The following is a 13,895-nucleotide window of genomic DNA, read 5'->3' on the forward strand; positions in this document are numbered from 1 at the left end:
ATTATGTTTAGGAGTAAAAACTTCAAGGGAAAGGTAAGTGAAATCAAGGGACATGAGACTAAGACCTTGCAACCCAAAGAGAAACATACGGAGTAAAATGCTTTTGTCTTGGCATTTCATATCAATGGTTTTTTTCAGGGCCGGACAGACAGCCATCCGTGGGCCCAGCCTGCCTGGTAGCCATCACCACAGTTAACTCTTGTCCAGAGTATAACTAGGATGTGAAGAACTTAGGTCAGCTATTACTTTACCTCTCTCTCTCTTTCAGTTCAAATCAAGCCAGTTGTGAGTGAAAAGCTGTTTCTTGCAATTTCTTAAATTTAACTGGTTGTGTGCTTTCAAAAATGACAAAGCTTATTCTTCTTTTAGCTAAAATTGTTCGATAAGAAAATACTCTCTCTCCTGCTGTGAAACTGATTGATGTTTTTAAAACCCCCAAGGAACTTCTGCTGGCTGCTAAGGTTACGGTTGCAAAGAAGAAAAAGATATGGTATGTGTTTTTATGGACCAAACTTTCATGATTTTTGCTTGATTGAACAGATGATTACACAAATGGTACTGGAAAAATAATTGCTGTAATTAATCAGCATTTTAAAATTGGTTCTACTAATGCTTAAATATTTTAAAATTTCAATTAAATTATTTAAAAATATTGAGACATCTTTTGGCCACTGTATCATTCCAGTAAGAGGGGCTCCTGTGATGAATTTTCAAAATGCTATATTCATTTTTAGATGGTTGTTTAGAGCTGGAAAAATCATTAAAAACCTACTTAATGAGGATTAAATACACTGGAACATTTATGTGCATGCATTTTGAATGCTTGTGCAATATTAAGACAAAGGAGAAAAAAGAAAGCAGTAAGAAGATTCCTTCTTACTTCTCATTTTAAGGAGATGTCACTGTCAACCCAGCGAATCCAAGCCAGTTTGGCATCTATAATTATGACATTTTTCAACAATCTGAGGGACTTGAGCACTTTAAAGACTCCACCCCCCAAAATCTTTCTGCTAGATTTTATGATATAATAAAAGCAATTTTCAGGAAATTCTGCCACAATTAAATATTTATTAGCAGGCAAGCATACAAACAGTAAACAACCTATTTTTTTCTTTTTTTAACTTGGTAAAGTCTCCCTCCTTGGTCCATAAGGAATTATGATGGAAGTCTTTGTATGAAACTTTTATTGGAAGCAGATGCTACAATATTCTAACAACATGATTAGGTAAACGACGAGTCAGCTGGGGAACAGAATCCTCAAGCCTAAATAAACTATCAACTACATTAAGTATTTCAAGATAACATTATAATGGAGATATCTTTATGGCATTATCTCTATGCTTTTTAAGTCTCTGCGTAAAAATGATTTAGTGCAAGTGAAAAGTAAATAAAATACATTTGCAAGCTATGGAAAAAACAGAGCAGAGCCGAGTCCTAGAAGATGGATCTCCTTTCCGAAGACTCTGTAAAGCCCATTCAGGCAACAGTGCAGATACTTGTGTAATATTATTAGTATTTTAGTTTAGGGTTACAGAATTAGCATATCAGGGATAACAAAAGTTTTAAGGGTATCAGTTTCCTGATGACACACTTCCACATTTGCCCTTTGCCCAAATCACATTGATTGGTCTTTCTCATCACCCATTTTCACAGCCGCCCTGCACCTCCCAAAGTCTACAATGGTACATTGCCTTCAAGATATCACATCTCCTAGGTACTTAAAAAAGAGATGATCTAAAACATTGTTTATGGTAAGTGTCCTTTAACTATTAATCAAGGCAATTGGTCTGTTCTTTTCTTTATATTCTGTAGTACATATTTACCGGTTTGGGTATCAGGTTAATGCTTTCTCGTTAAATAACTCGGCACAAGAACATGGATAGAGGTGTTCTTCCTCTATTTTCTGCAAGATTTTATGTAGGATTGATATTGTTTCTTATGAAATGTTATTTAGAATTTACCATCTGGGATGGAGTCATATTATGATAGCTGATTTACTTATGAATTCAATTCTTTAAACAGATGTAGGGCTGATCAGATTTTCTAGTTTATCATTGGAAATTTGTTTTTAAGATTCTTAAGATGCATTTCTACTAGTGAAACATACCAATAGTGAAGTTATATAATTTATAGTAATCGAGTTCTTGATGTTTGTATCTAATTTTAAGATTCCAGTTTATTATATCATTCTGTTTTCTTTGTCTGCTTTAAATCTTATTTGACTTCTTTTTAAATGTCATCCAAATCTCATCTTTAACAAAATATCTTATTCATTTTACTTTCTCATTTTTTTTGCCACACCCTCCCTCCTTTTTCATTTGTTGTTATCTAGATTTTAATGGGGATATATAGTCTTTTCTCAAGTCGTCACTATGTTGTTTTTTTAAAGAGAGAGAGAGAGAGAGAGAGAGAGAGAGAGAGAGAGACAGAGAGACAGAGAGACAGAGAGACAGAGAGACAGAGAGAGAGAGAACTTTTTAATATTTAATTTTTTTTAGTTTTTGGCAGATACAACATCTTTGTTTGTATGGTGGTGCTGAGGATCAAACCCTGGCGGGATGCATGCCAGGTCAGCCTGCATGCCAGGTCAGCCTGCTACCGCTTGAGCCACATCCCCAGACCTATTTTTTTTTTTTAAATAGCAAACTTCAATGATGTATTTAATTTGTTCTTATATGTCTTTTGTAGCATCTCAGATTTATTATTATTATTTTTTGCATCTCAGAGTTATTAACTGTTATACTTTAAAGTGCTATTTAAAATAGTTTCCAAAACTATTTTTAATGTGAGTCTTTTCTTTAAAAAGGCAAGGTTTTGAATTTCTGGGGACTTTAAAAAAATCATCTTCTAGTATTTGAATGAGTTTGGGTGAATCTCCATCCATGTTCAAATTTTTTCTTTTAATATTTTCAAGGTATTTTATCTTCATCTTGCTTCTAGAAATATTGTTGAAATGTGTAGCTCTGAATGTTTTTCCTGATTGGCTCCTTCCTTTGAAGCTTTTAGAAATTTCTGTTATCTCTGATGGATTCTTTAATTACCGGTGTGTTCTTCCACTAACATTACATAGCAAGTGCTTGGTGCCTAAATCACATAGAAACCCAGGCTACGGCATCTAAGGCATCAGTTTTTGCAAAATACCGGCACTTTATTATAGGTTGACTGGCAAGGAGAGAGGAGGCGTGGTCAAAATTGTCTTCAGGGTCTCCTAATTGGGAAGGAAGGTAATTGTCCTGGGGTAAGGGGAATGGAGAGCTGATTGCTTGTAATCAGGAGTTGGGATAAAATAGTCAGCACCTAGTAAAGCCAGTGCAGGGAATCTTGGATAATTGTGATTCTTCCTGCACTGTTGACAGAATTCCAAGCTTCTGTTTAGCTCCACCAAACCCTGTTCTAGTTCCTCCCGGTCCACTCATCAGAGACTTTTGGTTTCATCAGGTTTCAAAGTCATTTTGGATCAGGTTTTTTTTTTTTTTTTTTTTTTTTTTTTTTTTTTGAGTGTGGTACTGGGGATTGAACTCAAGGGCACTTGATCACTGAGCCATATCCCCAGCCCTATTTTTTGTATTTTATTTAGACACGGGTCTCACTGAGTTACTGAACGCCTCACTTTTTGCTGAGGCTGGCTTTGAACTTTCTCAGTCCTCCTGTCTCAGCCTCCCGAGTTGCTGGGATTACAGGCATGCGCCACCACACCTGGCCAATCTTAGGGTTTTACACCTGATTTTGAAAAACAACTTGAACAGATTTTAGAAACAAGGAAATTCGAGTTTTATGACTCTTTCACGAATACTTCCTCTTTTAACAATCTCTGAGTTCTTATAGAAAGAATGTTTTGCTGCGGTCTGAATGTTTGTGTCTTCTCAAAATTCTTATGTTGAAAACCAGTCCTCAGTGCGACAGTATTTAGAGATGCTGAGGCTGCAAGGACAGAGGTCTCTTGAGTGAGACTAGTGCTCTTATGAGAGAGGCTCAAGGGAGATGTGTGCCCCTTTTCTACTATGTGAGATTGCTTGGAGAAGGGACCATGCATGAGGCTCAAGCCTCACCAGACACCAAATCTACTGACATCCTGATCTTGGAATTCCAGCTTCCAGAACCATGAGAAATAACTCATGGTTTATAAGCCAGTTTATAAGCCACCCAGTATGTTTGGTATAATGGTCTAAAAGGATAAAGATGTGTTTCATTTATTATTGGAAAGGATTCCTCATCATTCTTTAAATATTTTTCCTCTTGTTTTCTATTATACTGTCCTTCCTAGGGTTCTATTATCTGTACACATTTTTATTTTGCTTTTGATGTCTTAAATTTAATAATTACTTTGTCTTTTACTTCTCCCTTTTGGGTAGTTACTCACGTGTTTCTTCCATTTTCTAATTCATCCCTCAGTTATATATTTCAATTCAACTCTTACCTAACTACCATGACCCTTCTAGCAATTGTCTTATTTTTCAATTGTTTTTTTCTTTTAATGTGTTCCTACTCTAATTTGCATTAAAAAGATCTTGTGTATTATTTGAGATGGCTTAGTTTGTTCTACTAGATTTATTTCAATTTTTGACTTGTTTGTTCTAATCCTTCTGTTTCAGAAAGACCATTTTATTATAGGTATATTCTTGTCTCCGCAAGTGGTTTTTCTCTTCAAATTTATTACTTCATTTTATTGGGACATTTCCTCCTAGACATATCAGATACCCTTTTAGAAGTGAGTCTAGGGAGATGGGATCTCCAATCACAGAGCCCTGTGGGTTTCAAGAGAAAGATCTGACATGGTGTATGTTTGGAAAGGTCCAGGAGACAGGAAATTACAGAATTACTTGTCATTTAGAAAAACTCTTCTTCCAGGTATGGTGGCCCACAACTGTGATCCCAGCAATTTAGGCAGCTGAAGCAGGAGAATTCAAGTTCAAAGCCAGGCTCAGCAAAAGCAAGGGCTAAGCAACTCAGTGAAACCCTGTCTCTAAATAAAATCCAAAATAGGGCTGGGGGTGTGGCTCAGTGGTTGAATGCCCCTGAGTTCAATCCCCAGTACCAAATAAGTAAGTAAGTAAATAAAATAAATAATGAAATACAGTAAATAAAAAGAACTAGGGAAGTAGCTCAGTGGTTAAGCACTCCTGGGTTCAGTCATTAGTACCCCCACTTCCCCCAAAATTAGAAAAATTCTTCTCATTTAGATTTCAAATTTTATCTTTTATTTTAAAAATCTTCTTTAAATATGGAATGCTTCATGAATTTGCGTGTCATCCTTGCAGAGAGGCCATGATAATCTTCTCTGTATCATTCCAATTTTAGTTCATGTGCTGCTGAAGTGAGCACAAATTTTATCTTTTGATAGATGCCAAATTGAGAAGGAAGTCTCATTCTGTTATTCTATTAGCTATTAAAGGAGGTGCATTAAAATCTCATGGCATAATTGTAGATTCGTTAATGTAACCATTTAGTTATGTCAGTTTTGTTGAATGTATTTTCAAATGTGTAATTGTGTGCACATAGATTTAGGATTTTTATGTCCATCTGATGGATTATGTCTTTCATTATCAAACATATCCCAGTGACTGTGGTGATGCTCTCATCTCTTTACTTTCAAATATTATGCATCACAGTATTGATGATGTATGTATTCTAATTACCATATCATTTAAAAATTGAGCCTGATATCTTATTCTTTTCTTGAAATATCCATTTGACTTAAATTTAATTATTTATATATTTGGGATAATAGCAACAATCTTTCAATTTACTTTACATATGACTGATGTCTTTACATTCATTATTCTATTCATTCTTGTCTTTTTTTGAATTGATAAGATATTTGAAATTATTTTATATTTCTATATTTAATTGGAAAATGTATACTTTTTTCTAGTTTTTTTTTAGTGGTTAATTTAAAGATCATTACTTTAGAAAACAGATGTGTGATTTAAAGCATTTAAAAGAATTAAGAGTTTTGTCAATTCCTCTATAATGCCAGATTCTAGAACACTTGAACCCCTAATCCGCCTCTCATCATTTAACAACTATTGTCACGCACGTTGGTTCTGCATATATTTTAAATCTCACAACACATTAGTTTTATTATTTTGTATAGTTAACATAAATATCCTTCTATTTAAATCTCATTCACCTTCACTGTTATCTTCATTTTGCCACAAGAACCTTAGGAATTTCACTTGTGGCTTCACCCCTGAATTTTCTTATATGTTCTAGCTGAAGGTGTATACCTTTTTTTTTTTTTTTAATCTTTTTAAAGAACCAATTTTGGTTTCATTGATTTGTCTATTGATTTCCTGAGTTGTCACTGATTTCTGCTGTAGTTGTTATTTTATCAGGCTGACTTTTGTTTTAAAGTGCTTGTCTCAGCTTCAATTGCTTTCCTTTTTCTAATTTCTTAAGGTAAAAGCTTACTTATTTTAGATATTTTCCATTTCTAGTTTATGCATTAAATAACATAAATTCCTACATATTCATTGATTTTTCTGTATTCCACCAAATTTGATGTTATATTTAAAAATTTCTCAAGACCTCTTTGACACATGTATAATTTAGAAATGTTATTTAATCTCCAATTTGTTTTCTAGCTATTTCTCTGTTGTTAATTTGTAGTTTAGTTCCCTTATAGTCTAAAAACATACTTGTAGCCTGGTGTGGTAGTGTACGCCTATAATACCAGTGGGTTCAGAGGCTGAGTCAGGAGGATCACAGGGTCAAAGCCAGCTTCAGCAATTTATTGAGGTTCTGAGAAATTTACCAAGACTCTGTCTCAAAATAAAAATTAAAAGGGTTTGGGATGTGGCTCAGTGATTAAGTGCCCCTGGATTCAAACCCTGGCACCAAAAACTAATAAACAAACAAACAAGCAAACAAATAAAAACATACTTTCTATGATATCTATTCTATTAAATTTGTGAAGATGTGTTTTATGGCACAGAATGTTGTCTTTGTTAATATTCCATATTAACTTGAGAAGAATATAGATTCTTTTGTTGTTGGATGGAGTTTTCTATAAATGTCAATTAGATCAAGTTGATGTTATTCAGTTCAATTCCCTCTTAACTTATTTTTTCATTGTTGGAATTGCTGATAGAGGAATGTTGAAGTTTTCACTTTAAAAGTGGCTTTGTAAATTTCTCTTTGTCATTCTGTCTGCTTTTGCATTAGGTATTTTGTCACTGTCTAGGTGCTTGCACATTGTGAGAAACTAGAAACTGATGTGACTCCATTTTTTGAGAAACCAGCTTGTACCTCAAGAGGCAGGCGCATGACCTGTCCAGAGGGAGGGCGTGTGACCCTTGTCCATGGAAAAACCCACAGAGCATTCCTAGGCACATATCCACTCTGCTGAGTTGTTTAACAGCAGAGATCTGTGGTGCCAGGTGTCCCTGACTCAGTTATGCTAGGTGAGGACCCATAGCAACCCCCTAGCAATTACCAATCAGTGTGAGACAGGAAAAATATCTGAAATGCCAGGTGACCCTCCCAATAGGTTCAATGATTGATAACATGATTAGGCAACCCTGCAGTTTAGTGTATATAGTCTTGCAACCCCTTGCGGCCTAAACCAATCAGTTCAAATGTGTCCACCACTTGAACTAACCAATCACCCTTACCCAATTTGTTCCCACCAGTGAATGTGCTAATCAATGTTAAGAGTTGTTTGATTTTCCCGCAGTATGAAATGATTTGCTGTGTGATGTTGTAGTGCATAGAATATCCCGCCAACACCTATAAATCCTCACTGAACTAAGGGTCAGGACTCACTCCTCAGAACCACTGCATCGGAAACGGTTGTGAGTCCAGGCTCGAGCTTGCAATAAAGACTCTTGTGTGATTGCATTGGATTCGGATCCCGGAGGTTTATTGGGGTCCCACGAATCTGGCATTACAATTCAACATTTATTTAAGTGAGAAGAAAAGAGATAACTCCTTCAATATATGAGGGGAGCTAATAGCAGGTTTTCCCTGTTACATGTACTATTCTATGGGCTTATAGCTTCTAGATAGGGGCACTGATCAAAATGAATGCCCAATAGGTATTGGGAAAATGTTGTGGTCATAAATTAAAATATATATTAAATAGTATTTTAAAAGTACTATAGATAGGGGCTGGGGTTGTGGCTCAGTGGTAGAGCATTTGCCTAGCATGTGTGAGGCACTGGGTTTGGTTCTCAGAATCACATATAAATGAATGAATAAAATAAAGGTCTATTTGTTATGCTCGAGTTTGGGACCCCCAAAAGACCACCAGAGACCAAGATCGATGTAAGCAGTAAAGAGGCATTTATTGCGAGCTAGCTCGGTCCTCTGCAGGCACACAGCAACTGGTGATGCTGAGAGGCCCTGAACCCAGGGTTTGCAGCAGTTTTATACTCTTTGGGGAAGGCAGGGATTTCACATACATCTTAGCATTTCTTAGCAAATCATCACACACCGCGGGAAAATCATAAAACAACTCTAAAACATGATTAGCACATTCACTGGCAGGAACAAGTTGGGTAGGGGTGATTGATTAGTACAAGAGGAGGATTCATTTGAACTGATTGGTTTAAGCCACGAGGGGAGTACATGCTGCACTACATGGTTTCCCAACATGTTATCAACCACCATAAACTACTGGGGGGTCATCTGGCATCTCAGGTATTTTCCCTGTCTCATGCTGATTGGTGGCTGCTAAGGGTTGCTATGGATCCTCACCTAGCCTGGCTGAGGCAGGGACACCTGGCTCCACAGATCTCTCCTGTTATTTGTAGATAAACAACTCAGCAGGGTAGGTATGTGCCTAGGAGTGCTCTGTGGGTTTTTCCAATGACAAAGGTCACGCCCCCTTCCTTGGACAGGCTTTGCTCTGAGGTAGAGGCTGGTTTCTCACTAGTGCTCTTGTTGTTTACTTCCTTTTTGTGCCCCAATATCAATTCAATAAAGAAGACAATGTTTTGAGAAAAAGAAAAAAGAAGTTCTATTTTTGCTTTGCTAGCAAAAGAGAAACAAGGGGACTCCTAACCCAGAGGCTGTGATTTCTACCCATCAAGGTGAAAAGAGGGTTTTTAAAGAAGTACATTCCAGGTGTGTCCTGACCCGGGTGGGGGGGTGGTGATGTAATTCACTAGTTAATTTGGGAGAGGGTTGTGTCTTAGATCTTCAGGTCCATCCTAAATCTGAATTACTTTATTCCTCTGGTGGGTGTGTGCTCAAGAACAGATAACCTGGCCTAGGATAGGGAAGAAGGGTAGGTAATCCTGCTTCCCCCAAGGTTAGGGAGGGGATAGGAAGAAGAGGGAAAAAAATATCCATTTAATAATAAGACTCAGTGGTTAGGAGGAATTATTCTTATCTCCCAGAGTTTTAGGATCTGGTCACAAAAATCTTCTTCCCATCAACATTATCTTGGGCCTGCTTTTCTGCAGCAGTTAACAGGTAGTTTGCTGTGGAATGTGACATATCCTGTCCACTTAGGCCAGGCAGAGCTGCAGGTGAACTGCTTTTTGGAAAAGTGGGCTCTTGAGCACAGTGGGCCTATTTTATAGAATTATTCTTTTAACCTCATCTTTCCATCATTCTCATCTCTTAGACATTCTTATAGTTTCTGTTTATCTCAAAACCTCTTCATTTTGCCTCCACAGTGATATGCTGATGAGTGCTTTTATTAGATAAGGAATTCCAAGTTGACAACTTTTCTTTTTAGTTCTTTAACTCTGTCAATCTATTGTGTTCCCTTTTGAGTCTCATCTTTCCTCCATTGAAGGTAATTTGTTCTCCTAATTCCCTTATTGCTTTTGGAATTTTTTTCTTGGTTTTTAACTGTCCAACAGTTTTACTGTGATATACTTAGGATAGACTATCTTTTTAGTTATCCTTCTATGGATTTGTAGAGATTTTTAAAAATACTCAATGACGGCTTTTTAAAATATTGTTTTTGATACATTCTCCTTTCTATCTTGAGTTCCTATTGCATGTTTCATAGGCGTCTCTTTGTGTGTTAGTTTGGGTTTCCATTGCTCTGGGCCACAGTTTAGTAATCCTATCTTCCATGATTGGTAATCTGCTTTTAAACCTATTAGTTACATTTCTAGTTTCAGTTATTATATTGTAAGTTCTGTAATTTCAGTTGTGTATTTTCTTTTCCTTGTATATTCCAACTTTCTACTGAAACCTTTAATATTTTAATGTACTTTTTACAGTTTTTACCCTATTTTCTTGGATAAATTAATTATAATTATTTAAAAGTCATTGCCTATTTACTTCAATATCTGGATTTTTTGGGGGGGGGTTGGGGGTACTGTGGTACTGGAGATTGAACTCGGGCACTCAACCACTGAGCCACATCCCAGCCCTATTTTGTATTTTATTTAGAGACAGGGTCTCAGTGAGCTGCTTAGTGCCTTGCCTTTGCTGAAGCTGGCTTTGAACTCCCCATCCTCCCGCCTCAGCCTCCCAAGCTGTTGGAATTACAGGTGTGAGCCACTGTGCCTGGCTATACTAGCTTATTTTGTAGTCATGTAATTAGTTTCTAGATGTACTCACATTATTATCTAAATATTTAAATCTCACTACCTAGCAATGAAATCACTTTGAAAATACAGTATATATACAGTTAAAAATCAAATAAATGCTAATTACAATAGATAATATAACAATTCTTATTTTTAGTCCAGGTTTACTTCTTAAGCCATGTTCTGGAAGTTGTATCTACCCAATCCCTATAAATAGTGAACTCATATGTGTTTTACAAAACTCTTCTCCCAAGATTTTGATTTATATTACATTTTGAGAATCACTATTCTGAGTCTCATATTTCTTTTCAAAAATGTTCACTCAAATGTAAATGCAAAAAGCTGTTATTAACATCATTGTCATAATTAATTTAAAATGATTAATGAACTTGATTTCAGTTTTCCTGGTTTAATTATTTGCTAACGACGTCAGTTTAATTAATTATTCATGTCAACAAATATATGATTCCTCTTTTCATAATCCCATCAGAAAAGCAGATCTTTTATCAATGTATAGCACAGATCACCTGTCACCATTTTTATTACAGTGATTTGCTAATTTGATACTCTTTAAATAGTGCTCTGTTCAGTCCTGCTTTCATTCAGCCTTTCATTTGGAAGTTTTTCTAGTCTAAATATTTTCAAAGGACTTATTTCTAATAAATTTCACCTAATGCATACACAAACATCATTTCCACTGGTGAAAAGGGATAACTTCACTAATGCAGATTTATACGTGTTTGTCATAGGATAGGGAAAGGAGAATGTGGAGTTAAGACATATTTTTTGCATTCTCCCTGGGGAATATATTCCTTAGAAATTAGACCTTTTTTTAAAAAAAATTTATTTTATTTTATTTTTTAAATTTCTAGAACAAAAAAAAAGTTTAAGTTTCCCAAGACAACTGAAGTGAATAGTTCATTACTTCCAGGTCCTTAAACTTATTCTTTAGGGAGTAGAGGGGCTTTCTTTGGTGATTCTATTGAGGTTTTTGGCAAAGTAATCCAAATATTTCCCATCCCTGGGGCATCCGAGAAAATGCATTATGTGCTTGTTTATTTAAAGTCTTTATAACATGTCTGTTTTGTTCACCTTTGTACAAGTAGCAATAGTACAGACTGTACCATAGTACATACCTGGTAAACATCTCTTGAATCTCTGAATTTGGGGGTAAGAATTTTATAGGTAATTTCATTGTCGTCATCTCTATTTACAGCATAAAAGCAAGTTGTATTCTCTTGTTGAATTTCATGCATATAGCAAATATTATCTTTTTTAACTTTAAATTTTTATTTTATTTTATTTTAGTTGTTGATAGTCCTTTATTTATTTCACGTGGTGCTGAGAATCGAACCCAGTGCCTCACACATGCCAGGCAAGTGTGCTACCACTGAGCCCCAGCCCCAGCCCGAAAATATTATCTTAACCTGAACATTTGTATGCAAAATAAACTACTGATTTTTTTCCTGTCTTCTTTATAACTGCCATAATTTTCAAAGTGCCTGCTCAACCAAGTTAGTGGGACATTTTTCTCTTCTCACAGCACCATTTTTACTAGGTCAGAAACCAAAGCATGAACTCGCCAAAGCACTGGAAACTGAAATGCAGAGTTGGAGAAGAGAAGTTTTAAAGGCATAAATGATTGCCAACATATGAATAAAACTCATCTCTCTGAAAAGTTCATTGATGTATAACCTCATATATATGGGGGAGACATCTGGCTTCAAGATGGCAGGCTAAGCACATGAAGAAACTGAGAACAGATGAAATGTATACGTTAAAAAAAAATTCAATTCCTGCATTTGTAATAAAGTTTAAAGCAAATAACTACATTAGAAAGAAACTGTAAAACTTCCATATACACAGAAAAGTAAAGAGAGCAAAGAACATGTAATCAGGCAAATAATAGACACAATTATTTTTTTAAAAAGAAAAAGACGGTATCATAAATATGAAACATCAAATAAGATGGCAGCAATAAGTTCAAATAAATTAACAATAACAATAAATTGGGTTTAAGTATCTTAGCTCTTTATATTTAATAAGCTATCTACATTTGATTCTCTAGACACATGCCTAAAGCAAAGTGAAATAGGATTATGTAAAATGAAGAAGTAGGAAAAAGTCTAGCGAATGCTAACAAAAAGAAAATGGTTAGACTCTATTCATAGTCAGAATTTGAGGCACAAAGCATTAAAAGGATCGAAGAGTGTTATTTCCTTTTGACAAAAGGAATACTTCCCAAAACAATGTAATAGTCAGGAGCTTACAAAATACCTAAACTGGTTGAGCTTGATAAGAATCGAACCCAGTCCCTATCATGCACCTCCAAGCTGTTCCAGCCTGCACAACATAATAAGAGCTACAAATAAACCTTTGTGGTGGTAAGCCAACCATGCCCCTCAAAAAATGCAACAAACAGAAAACCCCAAATTACCCCCCTCCAAAAAAAAAAACCCTCTAAAATAACAAATCTAGTTTTACTGAGAAATTTTAAAATATCTCAGATTGGTTGGGGTTGTGGCTCAGTGGTAAGAGCACTTGTGTAGCAAATGTGAGACACTAAGTTCAATCCTCAGCACCATAAATAAATAAATAAAATAAAGATACTGTGTCCATCTACAACTAAAAAATTTTAAAATGATCTCTGATTAATTGACACGAGGAAAGTAAAACTAGAAGTCTTAGATCCAAATAAGCCTGATGAAACTTGCACGTACTGTAGAATTATTTGCACACATACTATTTTTAAACACTCAAGAATTTAAAAAAGAATTTTAAGTGTGTACTAGCATCAGCAAGCTTCCAAAACATGAGAGAATATACAATATGCATTGTTTGTCCTGAAAAAATGCAATAAATATAAAAGTAGGTTTAAAAAATGTGCCAAACTGGGTCAATTGGCGCAGGCCTGTAATTCCAGCAGTTCAGGAGGCTGAGACAGAAGGATCAAGCCAGCCTCAGAAATGACAAGGTGCTAAGCAACTCAGTGATACTCTGTCTCTAAATATCATACAAAATAGGGCTGAGGATGTGGCTCAGTGCTTGAGTGCTCCTGAGTTCAATCCCTGGGACCCCCTGCCCCCCTGCAAAGAGAAAAATGAATGTTAAACATCTTGCCAAATAACAGTGCTGTCCAATGAATTTGGAAATAATAAGTTATGAATCAAAGATGACATCTAAGTGGGAACTGTTCATGTTTAGAAGTTAATGACAGCTAAGCACTGATACATCAACATGTGGAATATTGCAGCTCAAACAAGAATGCAGAACTGAAATATATTGATTATAAAACAAAAAGATAAACTATATAAACTCTTTTTTTTCCATCTGATTAGTAGGAGAATGATTGTGATATAGTTTTGCTCCCAAGCTAACACTGACACCAAGAGATATTTATAG

General features: G+C 35.6%; 1 non-coding gene across 1 annotated transcript; it reads right to left on the reverse strand.

Moving 5' to 3' along the window:
* Positions 1-5,215: 5,215 nt before the first annotated feature.
* On the reverse strand, positions 5,216-5,322 carry LOC144370219 (U6 spliceosomal RNA). The gene has a single exon (XR_013430117.1). It is a non-coding gene; the product is annotated as a U6 spliceosomal RNA (small nuclear RNA).
* Positions 5,323-13,895: the final 8,573 nt, after the last annotated feature.

The sequence above is a fragment of the Ictidomys tridecemlineatus genome, chromosome 13, assembly GCF_052094955.1.
Source record: "Ictidomys tridecemlineatus isolate mIctTri1 chromosome 13, mIctTri1.hap1, whole genome shotgun sequence".
Lineage (NCBI taxonomy): Eukaryota > Metazoa > Chordata > Mammalia > Rodentia > Sciuridae > Ictidomys > Ictidomys tridecemlineatus.